Source organism: Somniosus microcephalus, unplaced genomic scaffold (assembly GCF_052327205.1).
Source record: "Somniosus microcephalus isolate GS21.2 unplaced genomic scaffold, FLI_Smic_1.0 unresolved_chr1, whole genome shotgun sequence".
In the NCBI taxonomy this organism is placed as follows: domain Eukaryota; kingdom Metazoa; phylum Chordata; class Chondrichthyes; order Squaliformes; family Somniosidae; genus Somniosus; species Somniosus microcephalus.
The window spans coordinates 27,983,846-28,007,289 of NW_028225179.1; the positions used below are offsets into that span (position 1 = coordinate 27,983,846).

At 44.8% G+C, this 23,444-nt stretch overlaps 12 non-coding genes across 12 annotated transcripts; 4 read left to right on the forward strand and 8 right to left on the reverse strand.

The window, feature by feature from the left end:
* Positions 1-11,906: 11,906 nt before the first annotated feature.
* trnas-gcu (transfer RNA serine (anticodon GCU)) lies at positions 11,907-11,988 on the reverse strand. Its single transcript has one exon. It is a non-coding gene; the product is annotated as a tRNA-Ser (tRNA).
* A 509-nt stretch (positions 11,989-12,497) lies between these two features.
* trnap-ugg (transfer RNA proline (anticodon UGG)) lies at positions 12,498-12,585 on the forward strand. The gene is given in 2 exon segments: positions 12,498-12,533; positions 12,550-12,585. It is a non-coding gene; the product is annotated as a tRNA-Pro (tRNA).
* A 912-nt stretch (positions 12,586-13,497) lies between these two features.
* On the reverse strand, positions 13,498-13,579 carry trnas-gcu (transfer RNA serine (anticodon GCU)). Its single transcript has one exon. It is a non-coding gene; the product is annotated as a tRNA-Ser (tRNA).
* A 509-nt stretch (positions 13,580-14,088) lies between these two features.
* Positions 14,089-14,176, forward strand: trnap-ugg (transfer RNA proline (anticodon UGG)). The gene is given in 2 exon segments: positions 14,089-14,124; positions 14,141-14,176. It is a non-coding gene; the product is annotated as a tRNA-Pro (tRNA).
* Positions 14,177-15,102: 926 nt separating this feature from the next.
* Positions 15,103-15,184, reverse strand: trnas-gcu (transfer RNA serine (anticodon GCU)). The gene has a single exon. It is a non-coding gene; the product is annotated as a tRNA-Ser (tRNA).
* A 509-nt stretch (positions 15,185-15,693) lies between these two features.
* Positions 15,694-15,781, forward strand: trnap-ugg (transfer RNA proline (anticodon UGG)). The gene is given in 2 exon segments: positions 15,694-15,729; positions 15,746-15,781. It is a non-coding gene; the product is annotated as a tRNA-Pro (tRNA).
* Positions 15,782-16,700: 919 nt separating this feature from the next.
* On the reverse strand, positions 16,701-16,782 carry trnas-gcu (transfer RNA serine (anticodon GCU)). Its single transcript has one exon. It is a non-coding gene; the product is annotated as a tRNA-Ser (tRNA).
* A 509-nt stretch (positions 16,783-17,291) lies between these two features.
* trnap-ugg (transfer RNA proline (anticodon UGG)) lies at positions 17,292-17,379 on the forward strand. Its single transcript is given in 2 exon segments — positions 17,292-17,327; positions 17,344-17,379. It is a non-coding gene; the product is annotated as a tRNA-Pro (tRNA).
* Positions 17,380-18,307: 928 nt separating this feature from the next.
* Positions 18,308-18,389, reverse strand: trnas-gcu (transfer RNA serine (anticodon GCU)). Its single transcript has one exon. It is a non-coding gene; the product is annotated as a tRNA-Ser (tRNA).
* A 1,516-nt stretch (positions 18,390-19,905) lies between these two features.
* Positions 19,906-19,987, reverse strand: trnas-gcu (transfer RNA serine (anticodon GCU)). The gene has a single exon. It is a non-coding gene; the product is annotated as a tRNA-Ser (tRNA).
* A 1,516-nt stretch (positions 19,988-21,503) lies between these two features.
* Positions 21,504-21,585, reverse strand: trnas-gcu (transfer RNA serine (anticodon GCU)). Its single transcript has one exon. It is a non-coding gene; the product is annotated as a tRNA-Ser (tRNA).
* A 1,517-nt stretch (positions 21,586-23,102) lies between these two features.
* trnan-guu (transfer RNA asparagine (anticodon GUU)) lies at positions 23,103-23,184 on the reverse strand. Its single transcript has one exon. It is a non-coding gene; the product is annotated as a tRNA-Asn (tRNA).
* Positions 23,185-23,444: the final 260 nt, after the last annotated feature.

A 23,444-nucleotide genomic window follows, 5' to 3' on the forward strand; every position in this document is an offset into this window, starting at 1 on the left:
CCCCCTCCCCTTCCTCCCCGCTTCCCCTCCCCTTCCCCCTCCCCTTCCCCTCCACTTACCCCCTCCCTCCCCATCCCCCACTCCCCCTTCCCCCATCGCCCCCTTCCCCTTCTCCCCCTCCGCCTCCCCCTTCCCCCTCCCCCTCCCTCCCCCCTCCCCCTGCCCCCTCTCCCCCTCCCCCCTCCTCCGCCTCCTCTCCCCTCCCCCTCTACCCTCCCCCTGCCCCCTCCCCATTCGCTATCTCTCTTCCCCCCAGTCGCTCTCTCTCTTCCCCAGTCGCTCTCTCTCTTCCACCTGTCGCTCACTCTCTTCCCCCCAGTCGCTCTCTCTCTTCCCCCCAGTCGCTCTCTCTCTTCCCCCCACTCGCTCTCTCTCTTCCCCCCAGTCGCTCTCTCTATGCCCCCCAGCCGCTCTCTCTCTTCCCCCAGTCGCTCTCTCTCTTCCCCCCAGTCACTCTCTCTCTTCCCCCCAGTCGCTCTCTCTCTTCCCCCCAGTCGCTCTCCCTCTTCCTCCAGTCTCTCTCTCTCTTCCCCCCCAGTGGCTCTCTCTCTTCCCCCCAGTCGCTCTCTCTCTTCCCCCCAATTGCTCTCTCTCTTCCCCCCAGTCGCTCTCTCTCGTCCCCCCAGTTGCTCGCTCTCTTCCCCCCAGTCAGTCTCTCTCTTCCCCCCCAGTCGCTCTCTCTCTTACCCCCCAGTCACTCTCTCTCTTCCCCCCCAGTGGCTCTCTCTCTTCCCCCCAGTCGCTCTCTCTCTTCCCCCCAATCGCTCTCTCTCTTCCCCCCAGTCGCTCTCTCTCTTCCCCCCAGTTGCTTGCTCTCTTCCCCCCAGTCAGTCTCTCTCTTCCCCCCCAGTCGCTCTCTCTCTTCCCCCCCAGTCACTCTCTCTCTTCCCCCCAGTCACACTCTTTCTTCCCCCAGTCGCTCTCTCTCTTCCCCCCAGTCGCTCTCTCTCTTCCCCCCAGTCGCTCTCTCTCTTCCTCCCAGTCGCTCTCTCTCTCTCTTCCAACAAGAACATGCCCTCAAAAATCCCTTGGCACCGCCGGGCACTTCAGCTAGTATCTATATATATAAAAGGATTGATCTGTCTGTCTGTCTGTCTATCTGTCTGTCTGTCTGTCTGTCCTTCTGTGTGTCTGTCCGGCTATACACTCGAAAGTTATAGAGCGTACCTACATTAGCGTTACGTCCAAAGAAAGCTTACCATTCCAGGACGGTCGTAAGCATATTTAGTTTTCAGTCGGACAAAAATTCTTCGCATGTTATACAAAAAACCTTCAAAATTAATCTCATTATCTGCTAATTACCATTGATTGACTGATGTCAAGGTCGACCAATCCTGCGCCATCATGATTGACCAATCCTACAGTTCAGTCACCTGATGGTTGGCCAATCAGTGTGTGTGTGGGCGGGACTAATTGTTTTCATCTCATGGATCTGGCAGCCATTGCTTCAACTACTTCCAGCTCAAAATCTGCTAATCCAGCTGCTAAAAATTAGTATCTCTTTTAATAAATAACATAAGATTTACCAAAAACGTTTGATAAGTACTTTGACTTTCATCTTTGAAGGTATTAAACGGTAGAAATGTTGCCCGGCAGCAGATTCACAGAGGGACACAGAGACAGTCCCAAAAGCCTGGGACTCGATTTAAACCGCCCAGCCCAAAACAGCCCTGGCAACACGGGGCCCCCCCAGCTAGTATATACATATAAAAGGATAGTGGTGTCTGTCTGTCTGGGCATCACTCAAACGTTATACAGCTTACCTACACATATGTTATATCAAAAGAAAGGTTATGATTAGGAGGGTATCCTAGGTGTATTTACTTTTTGGTCAGATAGAAATTGTTCGGACAGTAGATAAAAACTTTCAAAGTTCCACTCATTAGCGGTTGGCCAATCAAACGGGGGGAAATCCGCTAATTAGCATTGACTGACGTGAAGGTTGACCAATCCTATGGGGGGGGAGCGCGCTGCGTCACGGGGGGCATTTCATGGCGTGTGTGTGTGTGGGCGGACCTAACCCTGCAGCATCCCGAAACTTCGCCGCCATTTTGTTTATACCTACATCGACACCACCAACACAACAAACCCCCTCATTGCAGCTCTGGCACAGTATCCCGCTCCCTGCCCGACTGATTCGGAGGTGAGTTGGGGTCACTCGGGCCAGCCCTGACAACCGCTCAGCCTGAGACACACAGCGGGGGAGCGGCAGCGGTCCGCCGTCAGCCGCACGTCCCAAGACACAGAGCGGGGGACCGGCAGTGGCTGGCCGCAAACCGCGCAGCCCAAAAAAGCCCTGGCAACGCTGGGCCCCCCAGCTAGTAACTAATAAACAGAGAAGTCAAGCAGTGCAAGGGTATTTGTAGAAAGGCTTGTGAGACTGTGGAATGCACTGGCTCAGAGAAGCACAAATAAAACAAGGTTTAAAAACCGTCAGCGTGTGGGAGGAAGGGGAGAGGGAAATAACGAGCCACAGGTAAGATCACCTTAGAAACCATTGGCTCAGAATCTGCTTTAAATCCCCCTACTGTATTGAAACACATTTAATGTCATATTCACACATTGATGCATTAGAAAGCAATGAGATTTAACGCTGTCTCTGATCTAAAATATCTGCTTTATGTATGTGAAATTCTCATTGCTGAGATTAAACAACCATTGCAAGCTCAGTGGTTCTTTGGTCTAGGGGTGTGGTTGTCGTTTTGGGAATTCACATCAATTAAAATGCAAGAGGTTCCGGGTTCAAACCCTGGACGTGCTCCAAAATTTTAATAGAACCACTTTCCTCGGCCTGGAGATATTCCAAAAGTCTTCAAATAATAACCGCCGGAAAATCAGCCAGTGTTCAGTATATCGTAAGAAAACGGCAATTTTATTCTTTAAAGCAGCAATTCAGTCCCAGAAGTGCCGAAGCTGTGAGGTCAATATATAAATCGGTTTGCTTCCAGAAGCCTGCTGCACATTTTCCACATTCTCAATCTGGGAGCTCGGGCAGGACATGCGGTAAAGGGACTTTATTAAAGGTGGTTTCTATGGTTTGGAAACAGAAATACTGAAATAAAAAGGATTTCTGGATGACTCCTTTTGGATTATAATGTTAGATCGAGGTTGGTCAGAGTTTATAGTCTCAGGACTGTTAATCCAGTTGGAAGATACGGAGCATGAAAATGTTATAGTCCCCAAGTTAGACCATATTTTCTCTCCCTGTTTGATAAAATTCTCCCAATTTCTCAACCTATTATTTCACCCAGCTCTAATGGAAATTTGATCGAATCCAGAGCTCCTTCCACCTTTCTCCCTTTCTTTCCGCCTTGCTTCATTCCCATCCTCCTTGTTCGCGGTTTCCTGCCTCATTGGATAATGAGCCTGACTTTGATGTTAGCTCTGTAATCGACATCTTATCAGTTCCAGTCTTAACCTCGTCTTTTTGCAGATTTATTAAAATCTATTTGATGGAAACTCTCCAACATATAGGGCCAGAAATTCGGTGCCTCACGGATGAGTACGCGCTGGGTATTCTCGTGTAGCGCCAACGAATATGCCGGTTTCATGCATGCACTGCTCATGCACTGGAAACCGGAACTTCCGTTCCCTTGAAGGAAGGGGTTCACAGGTCGAATGCGTGCACCGGAGAGGCAACGAGCACGCCTGGAACTTCGTTTTTTTTACAGGTTTCTCCTGGAGGGTAAGCCTCCAGCAGCTGTGCGTTTAAAAAGCAGTCGCAAAGCCTGCTTTTAATATAGTAAGTGGTGAATTAAATAAAATTATAACATATTTTCCACAGGTTTATTACTTTTAAATACTTAAATGAAATGTAAATTTATTTTGACCCGCGTTAAAAACAGTAATAATTTTTTCAAAATTTAAATTTTTGTTTAAAACAGTTATTTTATGTAATTTATAGTTATTTTAAAAATGTGATTTTTTTTTTAATGTATTTGAAATTTAATGATGTTTTGGGGCTTATACTCTTTATAGGTTTGACAGCTCTTCCTGTCAAATTTATGAATGAAGCATTCCCTGCTACCATTGGCTCTCCATGGCTCACGTGATGCCAGTGGACGCATTGAAATAACTGCGCCCCTGGGATACACAAGAACAGCGTGCCAGCAGTTGGAGGAGGCCCAGGATTGGAACCCCACGCGGGCCCAAAGCACAATGGCCGGCGCGCCAGGTAAGTGCAGGTCAGGGGCTTGCAGCCGCAGGAAGCCCCCGACCCGAATTTCTGGGCCATCACCCGGTCCTGCTCCCGGTGCGCTGTGCTTGCATGTTCCAGTGGCGTAGTTAGTCCGATGCAACCCTGAGATCAAGTGAGCCATGGGCAGCCAATCGGAGGAGCGAAAAGCCCATTCATAAGATTGACAGAAAGCCCTGTCAAACTTATGAATACTCTGGCTCCCAAAACAGTCGTTAACCTTAAAATATGTTTTTATTAAATCACACTGTTTAAATAAACTATAAATTACATTAAATAACTATTTTAAACAATAATATAAATTTTTGAAAAAGGTAACTTTATAAAAAAACGGGGCTAAAAATCAACTTACCTTACTTTAAAGTATTTAAAAATAATAAACCTGCAGAAAAATGTTTTAATTTTAATTAATTGACCAGTTACCTTTTAAAAAGCAGGCCTTACGCCTGCTTTTCAAATATGTAAATCCTATAGGCTTACCCTCATGTGAAAACCTGTAAAAAAAACCTAAGTTCAAAGCGCACACGCAGTCTCACCTGCGCGCGCGTTCCACCTCTGAACCCGTTCTTTCAGGGGAATGGAAGTGCCGTTTTCCCACGCATGCGCAGTGCATGCACGAAACCAACACTTTCGTTCGGTCTACGCGTGAGTACCCCGTGCTTACTCACGTGTTGGGACCCGAATTTCTGGCATGTGTGGGGGAAGGTAAGCGTGATCTTGTATGTGAGAAGAGTGCAGAAACGTTTTGCCTGGAGCTGCGCCCTTGTGGCAAGCTTTGTGTTGTTGGGTAAACTGCTGCAGTGCAAGCAGAAAATTAAAACAGAAAATGCTGCAAATATTCAATAGCTCAGGCAGCATCTGAAGAGAAATTTTCCTTTTATCAAGACGTCACTGTCCACTTTGAATTATACTTCACGTCACTCATATCTTACAATTTCAACACCTCCGTGCAAGAAACAGTTTGGGCTGAAATGAGGACTTTGCTGATTTGTGCAAATAGAGTGAGGCAGCAAAACAAAACTTCCCACTGCCGATTGGGCAAGGAAAGGACTCAGATACAGGAGTCTTGGATGTGTTGAAAAAGATCTAGTTTTAAATGCAATAACGGTAGAATTCGAAACAATGCGTGTAGAGCACAGATGATTAGTGACCCGCCGCCTTAAACTCTCAACCACCTCGCTCCATAAACACAGCTCAGAAAGCTCTTTTATTTCCTTCTTTCTCAATGCAAAGCCCTTGACTCAATGCAAAAGCAACAGGAGAGCTGGCTTTCAATTATCAGTCGCCAGTATCAGAAAGGTGCACATGTTGGCGTGGTAGCGTGGCCGAGCAGTCTAAGGTGCTGAAATTAGACTTCAGTCACTTCACGGCCGAGGGTTCAAATCCCATTGCTGCCATAAAATTATGTTGATTTTGTTGTTGTGCGAAGAAATGCTCGCTGCAAAGTTCAAAATAAAAAATATATGATGGATGGAGCGTTGATCAGGTCAAGCAGCATCTAGTGAGACAGGCACTTCATCAACAATCCCTTTATTACGCAACATCATGCGCAAAAAAGCTATTCTTTTTATTCCTTCATGGATTGTGGGCCTCGCTGGCAATCCCTAATTGTCCTTGAGAAGGAGATGGTGAGCGGCCTCCTTGAACCACTGCAGTCCGTTTCATGAAGGTACTCCCACAATGCTGTTAGAGAGGGAGTTCCAGGATTTTGACCCAGCAACGATGAAGGAACGTTGATATATTTCCAACTCAGGCTGGTGTGTGACTTGGAGGGGAACTTGGAGCTGTTGGTGTTCCCATGCGCCTGCTGCCCTTGTTCTTCTAGGTGGTAGAGTTCGTGGGTTTGGCAGGTGCTGTTGAAGAAGCCTTGGCGAGTTGCTGCAGTGCATCTTGTAGATGGTATACACTGCAGCCAAGGTACGCCACTTGTGAAGGGAGTGAATTTTTAAGGTGATGAATGGGATGCCAATCAAGCGGGCTGGTTTGTCCTGTATGGTGTCGAGCTTCTTGAGTGTTGTTGGAGTTGCACTCATCCAAGCAATTGGAGAGTATTCCATCACACACTTGACTTGTGCCTTGTAGATGGTGGAAATGCCTTGGGGAGTCAGGAGATGAGACAATCGCCGCAGAATACCCAGCATCTGACTTGCTCTCGTATCCACTGTTTTCAGCGGCTCCCAGGCATGCCTCAAGCCGGGACTGGCAGCTCTCCACCGGTAGTGGCTGGATTAGAGAGCGGGGATCCTGGCTGCTGCTGCTTCTGCCTCTTGCACTCCGAGAGCCCAGGTGGCGGTCTGCACCGATCTACCTTCTCTGGATTTGGCATCACTTGCTAACTGTGGACCAATGGTGGAACGCCAGTGTATCTGCATTCGCAGTAAAATGATGTGTGTTTGAATCACTGCGGGATCACTGAGCTTTCACAGTGTGCAGTTCTGAGTTTATATCACGGCAGTGTTTGAAGGATTGAATATCCAGTTTTGGGGCAATAATTATTTTCAGAGTTAAGTGCGCTTTTTCTGTTACTTCTGATTACACTCTCAGTTTATCTATTAGAGAGTATTTTTAAATTTTATATCTGAACAATGTTGAAGGGATGTCCTGCACTCACTGATTGTAGAATAACTCTCTCACCCACTTGATAGAGATTTCTGATGCTGTAACAGAGAGGGTTGATGAGCGCAATGCAATTGACGTGGACTTCCAAAAGGCGTTCGACAATGTGACACATAATAGGCTTGCCAGCAATGTTAAAGCCCATGGAATAAAAGGGAGAGTTGTAGCATGGATACGAAATTGGCTAAGTACAGGAAACAGAGAGTTGTGGTGAACTGTTGCTTTTCGGACTTGAGGATGTTTTACAGTGTTGATCCCGGGCTCGGTTCTGGGATCACTGCTTTTGTTGATATATATTAATGACTTGGGCCTGGGAGTTCAGGGCACAATTTCAAAACTTGCAGCTGATGCAAAACTTGGAAGTATATTGAACAGTGAGGAGGATAGTGATAGAGTTCATGTGGTCATAGACAGCCTGGAGGAATGGGCAGACACGTGGCAGATGAAATTTAATGCAGAAAAGTGCGAAGTGATACATATTGGGGGAAAGAATGAGGAGAGGAAATGTAAACTAAAGGGTACAATCATAAAGTGGGTGTATGAAGAGAGAGACCTGGGGGTATATGTGCACAAATCTTTGAAGGTGGCAGAGCAGATTGAGAAAGCAGTTAACAAATAAGCTGACGGGATCCTGGGCTTCATGAATAGATCTATAGAGTACAAAAGCGTGGTAATTATGATGATGCTGTGTAAAACACTGGCTCGGCTCCAACTGGAGTATTGTGTCCAATCCTGGGCACCGCACTTTATGAAGGATGTGAAGGCCTTAGAGACGGTGTGGAAAAAGATTTACGAGAATGATTCCAGGGATGAGGGACTTAAGTTACGTGGATACACCGGAGAAGCTCAGGTTGTTTTCCTTAGAGCAGAGAAGATTGAGAGGAGATTTAATAGAGGTTTTCAAATTCATGAGGGGTCTGGATAGAGTAGAGATAAACTGTTCCCATTGGCAGAAGTGTCGAGAACCAGAGGACACAGATTGAATATGATTGGCAACAAACCAAAGGTGACTGAAGCACAACCTATTGTTACACAGCGAGTGGTGAGGATCTGGAATGCACTGCCTGAAAAGGTGGTGGAGGCAGATTCAATCATGGCTTTCAAAAGGGAGTTGGATAAGTATCTGAAGGAAACAAAATGCAGGGCTACGGGAATGGGCGGGTGCCAGGGACTAGCTCAAGTGCTCTTGCCGACAGCCGACACGGCCTCGATGGGCTGAATGGCCTTCATCCGTGCTGTAACCATTCCATTCTATGATTCTATGAAAAGCGCTATATATATTCAAGTTGTTGTTGTTTTACAGTTTGTTATAATATTCGTAACATGGAAAATCTAAACTTTACAAAACTAATTCCACACAAAATGTCTGGGGCAATTATTTTGAAGGACATCCATTGCACTTTGCTCCGGGCCGAGTAACACATCTTTCTGTTTATTTGTCTTTCTTCGGTTTGCTGATAAACGTTTAACTGGCGGCCAGTTCCCGTTAATGGTCACAAGCAGTAACAGACAGACAGAGCGTGTCTGACCTCACCGAGATGTGCAAAAGGCATCAGTTTAGGACAAATGCATTTAATGACGCTAATTTCTTATTTCTCTTTAAATTCCACTGAATTAACTGACTGAAGAAATTGCTTCAACTCCACGTAATCGGCTCGGCTCATCCTTGGGCCGACTGGCGAGTGGTGCAAACAAATTCTGCAACTGAATCATTAATGTTCTTCAAGGAAGGGAAACTGCCCCCTACACTTCCTGTTATACAAGTGGCCCCGGTCCATTCCGACTTTCATGATGCTTAATCCCCTCTGAGTTGGACTGACGAACCATTTTCAAGAAGGAGGTTCATCGTCTGCTCGGCTGAAATGTCAATCTGCTGGATGTCCAGCTCTGCCGGACTGAATGTTGTTTCAATCTTTCTTTCCCCTTTTCTGCCCCTTTTGCGGGTTAGATCAGCCCTGGCGATCGATGTAAATGTAGCCCGGCAGCTCCAGCTCTTATTTATTCGAGCATTGTACGGAACTTTAAACAGTATCGCAGCAAGCAGGAAAACCCGAGTGGAATTCAATCCCAACGCATTAACCCTTCCGACCATTGCAGCTGCAAGCGGCAGGTGCTGCAAAGCCGGAGAGCATCGCTGCATGTATTGCTGTGTTATAATTGTATTTGCATTTATTTACGATTTATTTACAAGGAACATAAGTACAAATATATACACAAAATTTACATTAATAACGAATACAGATGCGCCGCAGCCCTGTCTCTGCAATTGTATTTGTTGTAGATCACTGGCAGCTGGCGGCAAAAGCTAGCGGGATATGGGCGCTCACAGGGAATGCTGCTTCTCATGGCTGCCTCACCCCCCGCGGGAGCTGGCGGGGGTTTGAAAGCATTCATGTGTCACACAGTTAGGATTTAAGAAGTGTTGTCTCAAAGTACCACCATAAGAAGGAAGCGCCTCTTTATGGGGGTTTTGGAGACACAACATGATTTGGGGAACTCGCCTGACTCCAGATCATAAGACGACGTGTCTGGGTTGCGGCTAAATTTTTTTACCAGATTGTGTGTGAATAACTCGAAACCCCTCACAATAAACACTGTCACTTTTCACTGTTTAGCGGACGAGTTTCTCGGAGTGATGTGCCTGATCCTCTCATTCATTCGTTTGTACAAACCTCGAGAAAGGACGGAGGTGGAAATGATTTACAGGGAAATTATCAAAACATATCTTCAAGTCTCGCGTTCACCCATAAAGAAGCTCAAACTTACGGATTCAGAATCTTCGAGTGTAATCGGCTCTGTGGGTGAATGGATAGCGCGTTGGCCTTCTAATTAATGGTGGGAAGGTTGTGGGTTGGAGTCCCGCCAGGGTCGCTGTACAGTCAGGTTTTAGTGATGAACTTTTGCAGCAAAACCACAACTCGTTCATTGATGTCCTTCAAGGAATGGAAATCGCCAATGAGTCCGTTTGAATTGTGATTAATTAACATGTCAGCTTCAATCTGCGCACCTCATGTCAGCTTCAATCTGCGCACCTCATGTCAGCTTCAATCTGCGCACCTCATGTAAGCTTCAATCTGCGCACCTGCTGGAAAATTTTTCTTTACTCCACGAGTGTTGTTTCGACAAACCCTGTGCCTTCTGTCCTCTGGAGCTCAAACATTCTCTGGAGAAAAGAGAATCCGACCTTCTGGAACGGTAAAATGCCATCATTTGAACCTGGGAACCTCCCCCATTCATACTTCAGATGAGGGACTGTCAAAATTGGCCGGTTTCACGCCAGATTCAGAATATAAAAAGTGTCGCCCAGATAATTAAAAGACCTTTGTAGGATTTAAACCTTCAATCTTCTGATAACTGTTTCGGTGCCAATCTCAGAGGAAGGAAGAAGGAAGAGAGGGTTCTCAGTCTCCGATTCGCGATCTCATCTCCACTTTCATTCAAGGTGGGTTGAGAAATTTCTTGGAATATTTTAATTTTAACAAGATATGAGCAATGCAGGGGCACAGACCAGCAACACCAGTGCAATTTCCACGAAAATGCATTGCAAGTAAGATTCAGTGAAATGCTTGCAAAGTGCATCAGCATCAAACGTGTAATACAGTAACGACGAGGATGGGATTCGTACCCACGCGTGCAGAGTACAATAGATTAGCAGTCCATCGCCTTAACCACTCGGCCTCCTCGTCTCACCAATGTACGGTTTTCAGACATTCCATTTCTTGCTTTTTACATCCAATTAGAACTACCCTGAAAGAAATTCAACTTCACCGCTTATCCTGCCCGTGCACACAGATCTACAATGTTGAAAATGTACAATCAGACTTGAACCTTCAATCTTCTGATAACTGAAGAATTTGCAACAGAAGTCAGATGCCTAATCCATTAGTCTATGCGGCCGCTGATGCCGCTGAATCTCTTTTTATGGGGCGAATTGTGAGCAGGTTCAAGGAAACTGTTCGAAAAAAGAAGTGGATTGAGGAAAAGATAAAAATATTTCAACTGTATTAACAGGTCCTCTGTGAGCTGGATTCGCACCAGCGCAGTGAAACTCAATACAAATGGGAAATGACATCGGCGGCTCGTTGGTCTAGGGGTATGATTCTCGCTTTGGGCATTTCACGATTAAAATGCGAGACGTCGCGGGTTCAAATCCCGGACGGAGCCCTGGCACATTTTCTTAAACTCAACAACTCGGTCATCAAAGCTGAAATCGCTCTGCTTCTAAAAAAAACGGCATGATCCGAGATTGTGAGCTCTGCCATTTCAAACAGACACAGAATGATCCGGGGCTGTGAGCACTCGCGGTTTAAACAGACCCAGAATGATTCGCAACTGACCGCGACCCCGCCCATTATAGACAGGCCTGATTTTCAACGCTTATGAAATCTATGGCAACATAAATCGGGCTGTTTCTAAAACGATGCCCGGTTTAATCTTGGACACCAAGTTGAAAATTTACTCCATTATCATTTTTCCCATTATCTCCGTCATTTTACTCCAGCCAAATGAACTGCGTTTAAGTGTCAGCCGTAGCTCAGCGGCAGCATACTTAAGCCTCACTCCAGAGACTTGAGTGCATAATCCAGGCTGACACTCCAGGGCAGTACTGAGGTAGTGCTGCACTGTCGGCAGTGCCGTCCTTCTAGTAAGATGTTAAACTGGGGCTTCAGATCCCATGAGAGAATGCTGAAAAGAACGAGGATTTCTCGCGCATTATTTATCTCTCAACCAAAGACCCAAAAACAGAAAATCTCGTCTTTAAGTTTGATAAATATTTTTGAAATTCCAAAGGAGAAATTTATGTTCCTGTTCCCTAATCATTTGCCTCTGTTGCCGCTAGTCTTTTCATTCGGTGCCAATCTCAAAGGAAGGAAGAAGGAAGAGAGGGTTCTCAATCTCCGTATTCACGATCTCATCTCCACTTTCATTCAAGGTGGGTTGAGAAATTTCTTGGAATATTTTAATTTTAACAAGATATGAGCAATGCAGGGGCACAGATCAGCAGCACCAGTGCAATTTTCACGAAATTGTATTTCACGTAAGATTCAGTGAAATGCTTGGAAAGTGCATCAGCATCAAACGTGTAATACAGTAACGACGACGATGGGATTCGAACCCACGCGTGCAGAGCACAATGGATTAGCAGTCCATCGCCTTAACCTCTCGGCCACCTCGTCTCACCAAAACACTGCTTTCAGATATTCCATTTCTTGCTTTTTACATCTAATTAGAACTACCCTGAAAGAAATTCAACTTCACCGCTTATCCTGCCCGTGCACACAGATCTACAATGTTGAAAATGTACAATCAGCTTAATGTAAGCAACAGGCCTTCCGTTACTTCAGATGAGGGACTGTCAAAAATGGCCGGTTTCACGCCAGATTCAGAATATAAAAAGTGTCGCCCAGATAATTAAAAGACCTTTGTAGGACTTGAACCTTCAATCTTCTGATAACTGAAGAATTTGCAACAGAAGTCAGATGCCTAATCCATTAGTCTATGCGGCCGCTGATGCCGCTGAATCTCTTTTTATGGGGCGAATTGTGAGCAGGTTCAAGGAAACTGTTCGAAAAAAGAAGTGGATTGAGGAAAAGATAAAAATATTTCAACTGTATTAACAGGTCCTCTGTGAGCTGGATTCGCACCAGCGCAGTGAAACTCAATGCAAATGGGAAATGACATCGGCGGCTCGTTGGTCTAGGGGTATGATTCTCGCTTTGGGCATTTCACGATTAAAATGCGAGAGGTCCCGGGTTCAAATCCCGGACGAGCCCTGGCGCATTTTGTTAAACTCAACAACTCGGTCATCAAAGCTGAAATCGCTCTGCTTCTAAAAAAACGGCATGATCCGAGATTGTGAGCTCTGCCATTTCAAACAGACACAGAATGATCCGGGGCTGTGAGCACTCGCGGTTTAAACAGACCCAGAATGATTCGCAACTGACCGCGACCCCGCCCATTTTCGACAGGCATGATTTTCAAAGCTTATGAAATCTATGGCAACATAAATCGGGCTGTTTCTAAAACGATGCCCGGTTTAATCTTGGACACCAAGTTGAAAATTTACTCCATTATCATTTTTCCCATTATCTCCGTCATTTTACTCCAGCCAAATGAACTGAGTTTAGGTGTCAGCCGTGGCTCAGCGGCAGCATACTCAAGCCTCACTCCAGAGACTTGAGTGCATAATCCAGGCTGACACTCCAGGGCAGTACTGAGGGAGTGCTGCACTGTCGGCAGTGCCGTCCTTCTAGTAAGATGTTAAACTGGGGCTTCAGATCCCATGAGAGAATGCTGAAAAGAACGAGGATTTCTCGCGCATTATTTATCTCTCAACCAAAGACCCAAAAACAGAAAATCTCGTCTTTAAGTTTGATAAATATTTTTGAAATTCCAAAGGAGAAACTTATGTTCCTGTTCCCTAATCATTTGCCTCTGTTGCCGCTAGTCTTTTCATTCGGTGCCAATCTCAAAGGAAGGAAGAGAGGGTTCTCAATCTCCGATTCACGATCTCATCTCCACAGGTGGGTTGAGAAATTTCTTGGAATATTTTAATTTTAACAAGATATCAGCAATGCAGGGGCACAGACCAGCAACACCAGTGCAATTTTCACGAAATTGTATTTCAAGTAAGATTCAGTGAAACGCTTGGAAAGTGCATCAGCATCAAACGTGTAATACAGTAACGACGAGGATGGGATTCGAACCCACGCGTGCAGAGCACAATGGATTAGCAGTCCATCGCCTTAACCTCTCGGCCACCTCGTCTCACCAATATACTGCTTTCAGATATTCCATTTCTTGCTTTTTACATCTAATTAGAACTACCCTGAAAGAAATTCAACTTCACCGCTTATCCTGCCCGTGCACACAGATCTACAATGTTGAAAATGTACAATCAGCTTAATGTAAGCAACAGGCCTTCCGTTACTTCAGATGAGGGACTGTCAAAAATGGCCGGTTTCACGCCAGATTCAGAATATAAAAAGTGTCGCCCAGATAATTAAAAGACCTTTGTAGGACTTGAACCTTCAATCTTCTGATAACTGAAGAATTTGCAACAGAAGTCAGATGCCTAATCCATTAGTCTATGCGGCCGCTGATGCCGCTGAATCTCTTTTTATGGGGCGAATTGTGAGCAGGTTCAAGGAAACTGTTCGAAAAAAGAAGTGGATTGAGGAAAAGATAAAAATATTTCAACTGTATTAACAGGTCCTCTGTGAGCTGGATTCGCACCAGCGCAGTGAAACTCAATGCAAATGGGAAATCACATCGGCGGCTCGTTGGTCTAGGGGTATGATTCTCGCTTTGGGCATTTCACGATTAAAATGCGAGAGGTCCCGGGTTCAAATCCCGGACGAGCCCTGGCGCATTTTGTTAAACTCAACAACTCGGTCATCAAAGCTGAAATCGCTCTGCTTCTAAAAAAACGGCATGATCCGACATTGTGAGCTCTGCCATTTCAAAGACACAGAATGATCCGGGGCTGTGAGCACTCGCGGTTTAAACAGACCCAGAATGATTCGCAACTGACCGCGACCCCGCCCATTTTCGACAGGCCTGATTTTCAAAGCTTATGAAATCTATGGCAACATAAATCGGGCTGTTTCTAAAACGATGCCCGGTTTAATCTTGGACACCAAGTTGAAAATTTACTCCATTATCATTTTTCCCATTATCTCCGTCATTTTACTCCAGCCAAATGAACTGAGTTTAGGTGTCAGCCGTGGCTCAGCGGCAGCATACTCAAGCCTCACTCCAGAGACTTGAGTGCATAATCCAGGCTGACACTCCAGGGCAGTACTGAGGTAGTGCTGCACTGTCGGCAGTGCCGTCCTTCTAGTAAGATGTTAAACTGGGGCTTCAGATCCCATGAGAGAATGCTGAAAAGAACGAGGATTTCTCGCGCATTATTTATCTCTCAACCAAAGACCCAAAAACAGAAAATCTCGTCTTTAAGTTTGATAAATATTTTTGAAATTCCAAAGGAGAAACTTATGTTCCTGTTCCCTAATCATTTGCCTCTGTTGCCGTTAGTCTTTTCATTCGGTGCCAATCTCAAAAGAAGGAAGAAGGAAGAGAGGGTTCTCAAACTCCGATTCACGATCTCATCTCCACTTTCATTCAAGGTGGGTTGAGAAATTTCTTGGAATATTTTAATTTTAACAAGATATCAGCAATGCAGGGGCACAGACCAGCAACACCAGTGCAATTTTCACGAAATTGTATTTCAAGTAAGATTCAGTGAAATGCTTGGAAAGTGCATCAGCATCAAACGTGTAATACAGTAACGACGAGGATGGGATTCGAACCCACGCGTGCAGAGCACAATGGATTAGCAGTCCATCGCCTTAACCTCTCGGCCACCTCGTCTCACCAATATACTGCTTTCAGATATTCCATTTCTTGCTTTCTACATCTAATTAGAACTACCCTGAAAGAAATTCAACTTCACCGCTTATCCTGCCCGTGCACACAGATCTACAATGTTGAAAATGTACAATCAGCTTAATGTAAGCAACAGGCCTTCCGTTACTTCAGATGAGGGACTGTCAAAAATGGCCGGTTTCACGCCAGATTCAGAATATAAAAAGTGTCGCCCAGATAATTAAAAGACCTTTGTAGGACTTGAACCTTCAATCTTCTGATAACTGAAGAATTTGCAACAGAAGTCAGATGCCTAATCCATTAGTCTATGCGGCCGCTGATGCCGCTGAATCTCTTTTTATGGGGCGAATTGTGAGCAGGTTCAAGGAAACTGTTCGAAAAAAGAAGTGGATTGAGGAAAAGATAAAAATATTTCAACTGTATTAACAGGTCCTCTGTGAGCTGGATTCGCACCAGCGCAGTGAAACTCAATGCAAATGGGAAATGACATCGGCGGCTCGTTGGTCTAGGGGTATGATTCTCGCTTTGGGCATTTCACGATTAAAATGCGAGAGGTCCCGGGTTCAAATCCCGGACGAGCCCTGGCGCCTTTTGTTAAACTCAACAACTCGGTCATCAAAGCTGAAATCGCTCTGCTTCTAAAAAAACGGCATGATCCGAGATTGTGAGCTCTGCCATTTCAAACAGACACAGAATGATCCGGGGCTGTGAGCACTCGCGGTTTAAACAGACCCAGAATGATTCGCAACTGACCGCGACCCCGCCCATTTTCGACAGGCATGATTTTCAAAGCTTATGAAATCTATGGCAACATAAATCGGGCTGTTTCTAAAACGATGCCCGGTTTAATCTTGGACACCAAGTTGAAAATTTACCCCATTATCATTTTTCTCATTATCTCCGTCATTTTACTCCATCCAAATGAACTGAGTTTAGGTGTCAGCCGTGGCTCAGCGGCAGCATACTCAAGCCTCATTCCAGAGACTTGAGTGCATAATCCAGGCTGACACTCCAGGGCAGTACTGAGGTAGTGCTGCACTGTCGGCAGTGCCGTCCTTCTAGTAAGATGTTAAACTGGGGCTTCAGATCCCATGAGAGAATGCTGAAAAGAACGAGGATTTCTCGCGCATTATTTATCTCTCAACCAAAGACCCAAAAACAGAAAATCTCGTCTTTAAGTTTGATAAATATTTTTGAAATTCCAAAGGAGAAATTTATGTTCCTGTTCCCTAATCATTTGCCTCTGGTCTTTTCATTCGGTGCCAATCTCAAAGGAAGGAAGAAGGAAGAGAGGGTTCTCAATCTCCGATTCACGATCTCATCTCCACTTTCATTCAAGGTGGATTGAGAAATTTCTTGGAATATTTTAATTTTACCAAGATATGAGCAATGCAGGGGCACAGACCAGCAACACCAGTGCAATTTTCACGAAATTGTATTTCAAGTAAGATTCAGTGAAATGCTTGGAAAGTGCATCAGCATCAAACGTGTAATACAGTAACGACGAGGATGGGATTCGAACCCACGCGTGCAGAGCACAATGGATTAGCAGTCCATCGCCTTAACCTCTCGGCCACCTCGTCTCACCAATATACTGCTTTCAGATATTCCATTTCTTGCTTTTTACATCTAATTAGAACTACCCTGAAAGAAATTCAACTTCACCGCTTATCCTGCCCGTGCACACAGATCTACAATGTTGAAAATGTACAATCAGCTTAATGTAAGCAACAGGCCTTCCGTTACTTCAGATGAGGGACTGTCAAAAATGGCCGGTTTCACGCCAGATTCAGAATATAAAAAGTGTCGCCCAGATAATTAAAAGACCTTTGTAGGACTTGAACCTTCAATCTTCTGATAACTGAAGAATTTGCAACAGAAGTCAGATGCCTAATCCATTAGTCTATGCGGCCGCTGATGCCGCTGAATCTCTTTTTATGGGGCGAATTGTGAGCAGGTTCAAGGAAACTGTTCGAAAAAAGAAGTGGATTGAGGAAAAGATAAAAATATTTCAACTGTATTAACAGGTCCTCTGTGAGCTGGATTCGCACCAGCGCAGTGAAACTCAATGCAAATGGGAAATGACATCGGCGGCTCGTTGGTCTAGGGGTATGATTCTCGCTTTGGGCATTTCACGATTAAAATGCGAGAGGTCCCGGGTTCAAATCCCGGACGAGCCCTGGCACATTTTGTTAAACTCAACAACTCGGTCATCAAAGCTGAAATCGCTCTGCTTCTAAAAAAACGGCATGATCCGAGATTGTGAGCTCTGCCATTTCAAACAGACACAGAATGATCCGGGGCTGTGAGCACTCGCGGTTTAAACAGACCCAGAATGATTCGCAACTGACCGCGACCCCGCCCATTTTCGACAGGCATGATTTTCAAAGCTTATGAAATCTATGGCAACATAAATCGGGCTGTTTCTAAAACGATGCCCGGTTTAATCTTGGACACCAAGTTGAATATTTACCCCATTATCATTTTTCTCATTATCTCCGTCATTTTACTCCATCCAAATGAACTGAGTTTAGGTGTCAGCCGTGGCTCAGCGGCAGCATACTCAAGCCTCACTCCAGAGACTTGAGTGCATAATCCAGGCTGACACTCCAGGGCAGTACTGAGGTAGTGCTGCACTGTCGGCAGTGCCGTCCTTCTAGTAAGATGTTAAACTGGGGCTTCAGATCCCATGAGAGAATGCTGAAAAGAACGAGGATTTCTCGCGCATTATTTATCTCTCAACCAAAGACCCAAAAACAGAAAATCTCGTCTTTAAGTTTGATAAATATTTTTGAAATTCCAAAGGAGAAACTTATGTTCCTGTTCCCTAATCATTTGCCTCTGTTGCCGCTAGTCTTTTCATTCGGTGCCAATCTCAAAGGAAGGAAGAAGGAAGAGAGGGTTCTCAATCTCCGATTCACGATCTCATCTCCACTTTCATTCAAGGTGGGTTGAGAAATTTCTTGGAATATTTTAATTTTAACAAGATATCAGCAATGCAGGGGCACAGACCAGCAACACCAGTGCAATTTTCACGAAATTGTATTTCAAGTAAGATTCAGTGAAATGCTTGGAAAGTGCATCAGCATCAAACGTGTAATACAGTAACGACGAGAATGGGATTCGAACCCACGCGTGCAGAGCACAATGGATTAGCAGTCCATCGCCTTAACCTCTCGGCCACCTCGTCTCACCAATATACTGCTTTCAGATATTCCATTTCTTGCTTTTTACATCTAATTAGAACTACCCTGAAAGAAATTCAACTTCACCGCTTATCCTGCCCGTGCACACAGATCTACAATGTTGAAAATGTACAATCAGCTTAATGTAAGCAACAGGCCTTCCGTTCCTTCAGATGAGGGACTGTCAAAAATGGCCGGTTTCACGCCAGATTCAGAATATAAAAAGTGTCGGCCAGATAATTAAAAGACCTTTGTAGGACTTGAACCTTCAATCTTCTGATAACTGAAGAATTTGCAACAGAAGTCAGATGCCTAATCCATTAGTCTATGCGGCCGCTGATGCCGCTGAATCTCTTTTTATGGGGCGAATTGTGAGCAGGTTCAAGGAAACTGTTCGAAAAAAGAAGTGGATTGAGGAAAAGATAAAAATATTTCAACTGTATTAACAGGTCCTCTGTGAGCTGGATTCGCACCAGCGCAGTGAAACTCAATGCAAATGGGAACTGACATCGGCGGCTGGTTGGTCTAGGGGTATGATTCTCGCTTTGGGCATTTCACGATTAAAATGCGAGAGGTCGCGGGTTCAAATCCCGGACGAGCCCTGGCACATTTTGTTAAACTCAACAACTCGGTCATCAAAGCTGAAATCGCTCTGCTTCTAAAAAAACGGCATGATCCGAGATTGTGAGCTCTGCCATTTCAAACAGACACAGAATGATCCGGGGCTGTGAGCACTCGCGGTTTAAACAGACCCAGAATGATTCGCAACTGACCGCGACCCCGCCCATTTTCGACAGGCATGATTTTCAAAGCTTATGAAATCTATGGCAACATAAATCGGGCTGTTTCTAAAACGATGCCCGGTTTAATCTTGGACACCAAGTTGAAAATTTACCCCATTATCATTTTTCTCATTATCTCCGTCATTTTACTCCATCCAAATGAACTGAGTTTAGGTGTCAGCCGTGGCTCAGCGGCAGCATACTCAAGCCTCACTCCAGAGACTTGAGTGCATAATCCAGGCTGACACTCCAGGGCAGTACTGAGGTAGTGCTGCACTGTCGGCAGTGCCGTCCTTCTAGTAAGATGTTAAACTGGGGCTTCAGATCCCATGAGAGAATGCTGAAAAGAACGAGGATTTCTCGCGCATTATTTATCTCTCAACCAAAGACCCAAAAACAGAAAATCTCGTCTTTAAGTTTGATAAATATTTTTGAAATTCCAAAGGAGAAATTTATGTTCCTGTTCCCTCATCATTTGCCTCTGGTCTTTTCATTCGGTGCCAATCTCAAAGGAAGGAAGAAGGAAGAGAGGGTTCTCAAACTCCGATTCACGATCTCATCTCCACTTTCATTCAAGGTGGGTTGAGAAATTTCTTGGAATATTTTAATTTTAACAAGATATCAGCAATGCAGGGGCACAGACCAGCAACACCAGTGCAATTTTCACGAAATTGTATTTCAAGTAAGATTCAGTGAAATGCTTGGAAAGTGCATCAGCATCAAACGTGTAATACAGTAACGACGAGGATGGGATTCGAACCCACGCGTGCAGAGCACAATGGATTAGCAGTCCATCGCCTTAACCTCTCGGCCACCTCGTCTCACCAATATACTGCTTTCAGATATTCCATTTCTTGCTTTTTACATCTAATTAGAACTACCCTGAAAGAAATTCAACTTCACCGCTTATCCTGCCCGTGCACACAGATCTACAATGTTGAAAATGTACAATCAGCTTAATGTAAGCAACAGGCCTTCCGTTACTTCAGATGAGGGACTGTCAAAAATGGCCGGTTTCACGCCAGATTCAGAATATAAAAAGTGTCGCCCAGATAATTAAAAGACCTTTGTAGGACTTGAACCTTCAATCTTCTGATAACTGAAGAATTTGCAACAGAAGTCAGATGCCTAATCCATTAGTCTATGCGGCCGCTGATGCCGCTGAATCTCTTTTTATGGGGCGAATTGTGAGCAGGTTCAAGGAAACTGTTCGAAAAAAGAAGTGGATTGAGGAAAAGATAAAAATATTTCAACTGTATTAACAGGTCCTCTGTGAGCTGGATTCGCACCAGCGCAGTGAAACTCAATGCAAATGGGAAATGACATCGGCGGCTCGTTGGTCTAGGGGTATGATTCTCGCTTTGGGCATTTCGCGATTAAAATGCGAGAGGTCGCGGGTTCAAATCCCGGACGAGCCCTGGCACATTTTGTTAAACTCAACAACTCGGTCATCAAAGCTGAAATCGCTCTGCTTCTAAAAAAACGGCATGATCCGAGATTGTGAGCTCTGCCATTTCAAACAGACACAGAATGATCCGGGGCTGTGAGCACTCGCGGTTTAAACAGACCCAGAATGATTCGCAACTGACCGCGACCCCGCCCATTTTCGACAGGCATGATTTTCAAAGCTTATGAAATCTATGGCAACATAAATCGGGCTGTTTCTAAAACGATGCCCGGTTTAATCTTGGACACCAAGTTGAAAATTTACCCCATTATCATTTTTCTCATTATCTCCGTCATTTTACTCCATCCAAATGAACTGAGTTTAGGTGTCAGCCGTGGCTCAGCGGCAGCATACTCAAGCCTCACTCCAGAGACTTGAGTGCATAATCCAGGCTGACACTCCAGGGCAGTACTGAGGTAGTGCTGCACTGTCGGCAGTGCCGTCCTTCTAGTAAGATGTTAAACTGGGGCTTCAGATCCCATGAGAGAATGCTGAAAAGAACGAGGATTTCTCGCGCATTATTTATCTCTCAACCAAAGACCCAAAAACAGAAAATCTCGTCTTTAAGTTTGATAAATATTTTTGAAATTCCAAAGGAGAAATTTATGTTCCTGTTCCCTAATCATTTGCCTCTGGTCTTTTCATTCGGTGCCAATCTCAAAGGAAGGAAGAAGGAAGAGAGGGTTCTCAAACTCCGATTCACGATCTCATCTCCACTTTCATTCAAGGTGGGTTGAGAAATTTCTTGGAATATTTTAATTTTAACAAGATATCAGCAATGCAGGGGCACAGACCAGCAACACCAGTGCAATTTTCACGAAATTGTATTTCAAGTAAGATTCAGTGAAATGCTTGGAAAGTGCATCAGCATCAAACGTGTAATACAGTAACGACGAGGATGGGATTCGAACCCACGCGTGCAGAGCACAATGGATTAGCAGTCCATCGCCTTAACCTCTCGGCCACCTCGTCTCACCAATGTACTGCTTTCAGATATTCCATTTCTTGCTTTTTACATCTAATTAGAACTACCCTGAAAGAAATTCAACTTCACCGCTTATCCTGCCCGTGCACACAGATCTACAATGTTGAAAATGTACAATCAGCTTAATGTAAGCAACAGGCCTTCCGTTACTTCAGATGAGGGACTGTCAAAAATGGCCGGTTTCACGCCAGATTCAGAATATAAAAAGTGTCGCCCAGATAATTAAAAGACCTTTGTAGGACTTGAACCTTCAATCTTCTGATAACTGAAGAATTTGCAACAGAAGTCAGATGCCTAATCCATTAGTCTATGCGGCCGCTGATGCCGCTGAATCTCTTTTTATGGGGCGAATTGTGAGCAGGTTCAAGGAAACTGTTCGAAAAAAGAAGTGGATTGAGGAAAAGATAAAAATATTTCAACTGTATTAACAGGTCCTCTGTGAGCTGGATTCGCACCAGCGCAGTGAAACTCAATGCAAATGGGAAATGACATCGGCGGCTCGTTGGTCTAGGGGTATGATTCTCGCTTTGGGCATTTCGCGATTAAAATGCGAGAGGTCGCGGGTTCAAATCCCGGACGAGCCCTGGCACATTTTGTTAAACTCAACAACTCGGTCATCAAAGCTGAAATCGCTCTGCTTCTAAAAAAACGGCATGATCCGAGATTGTGAGCTCTGCCATTTCAAACAGACACAGAATGATCCGGGGCTGTGAGCACTCGCGGTTTAAACAGACCCAGAATGATTCGCAACTGACCGCGACCCCGCCCATTTTCGACAGGCATGATTTTCAAAGCTTATGAAATCTATGGCAACATAAATCGGGCTGTTTCTAAAACGATGCCCGGTTTAATCTTGGACACCAAGTTGAAAATTTACCCCATTATCATTTTTCTCATTATCTCCGTCATTTTACTCCATCCAAATGAACTGAGTTTAGGTGTCAGCCGTGGCTCAGCGGCAGCATACTCAAGCCTCACTCCAGAGACTTGAGTGCATAATCCAGGCTGACACTCCAGGGCAGTACTGAGGTAGTGCTGCACTGTCGGCAGTGCCGTCCTTCTAGTAAGATGTTAAACTGGGGCTTCAGATCCCATGAGAGAATGCTGAAAAGAACGAGGATTTCTCGCGCATTATTTATCTCTCAACCAAAGACCCAAAAACAGAAAATCTCGTCTTTAAGTTTGATAAATATTTTTGAAATTCCAAAGGAGAAACTTATGTTCCTGTTCCCTAATCATTTGCCTCTGATCTTTTCATTCGGTGCCAATCTCAAAGGAAGGACGAAGGAAGAAGAGGGTTCTCAATCTCCGATTCACGCTCTCATCTCCACTTTCAATCAAGGTGGGTTGAGAAATTTCTTGGAATATTTTAATTTTAACAAGATATGAGCAATGCAGGGGCACAGACCAGCAACACCAGTGCAATTTTCACGAAATTGTATTTCAAGTAAGATTCAGTGAAATGCTTGGAAAGTGCATCAGCATCAAACGTGTAATACAGTAACGACGAGGATGGGATTCGAACCCACGCGTGCAGAGCACAATGGATTAACAGTCCATCGCCTTAACCTCTCGGCCACCTCGTCTCACCAATATACTGCTTTCAGATATTCCATTTCTTGCTTTTTACATCTAATTAGAACTACCCTGAAAGAAATTCAACTTCACCGCTTATCCTGCCCGTGCACACAGATCTACAATGTTGAAAATGTACAATCAGCTTAATGTAAGCAACAGGCCTTCCGTTACTTCAGATGAGGGACTGTCAAAAATGGCCGGTTTCACGCCAGATTCAGAATATAAAAAGTGTCGCCCAGATAATTAAAAGACCTTTGTAGGACTTGAA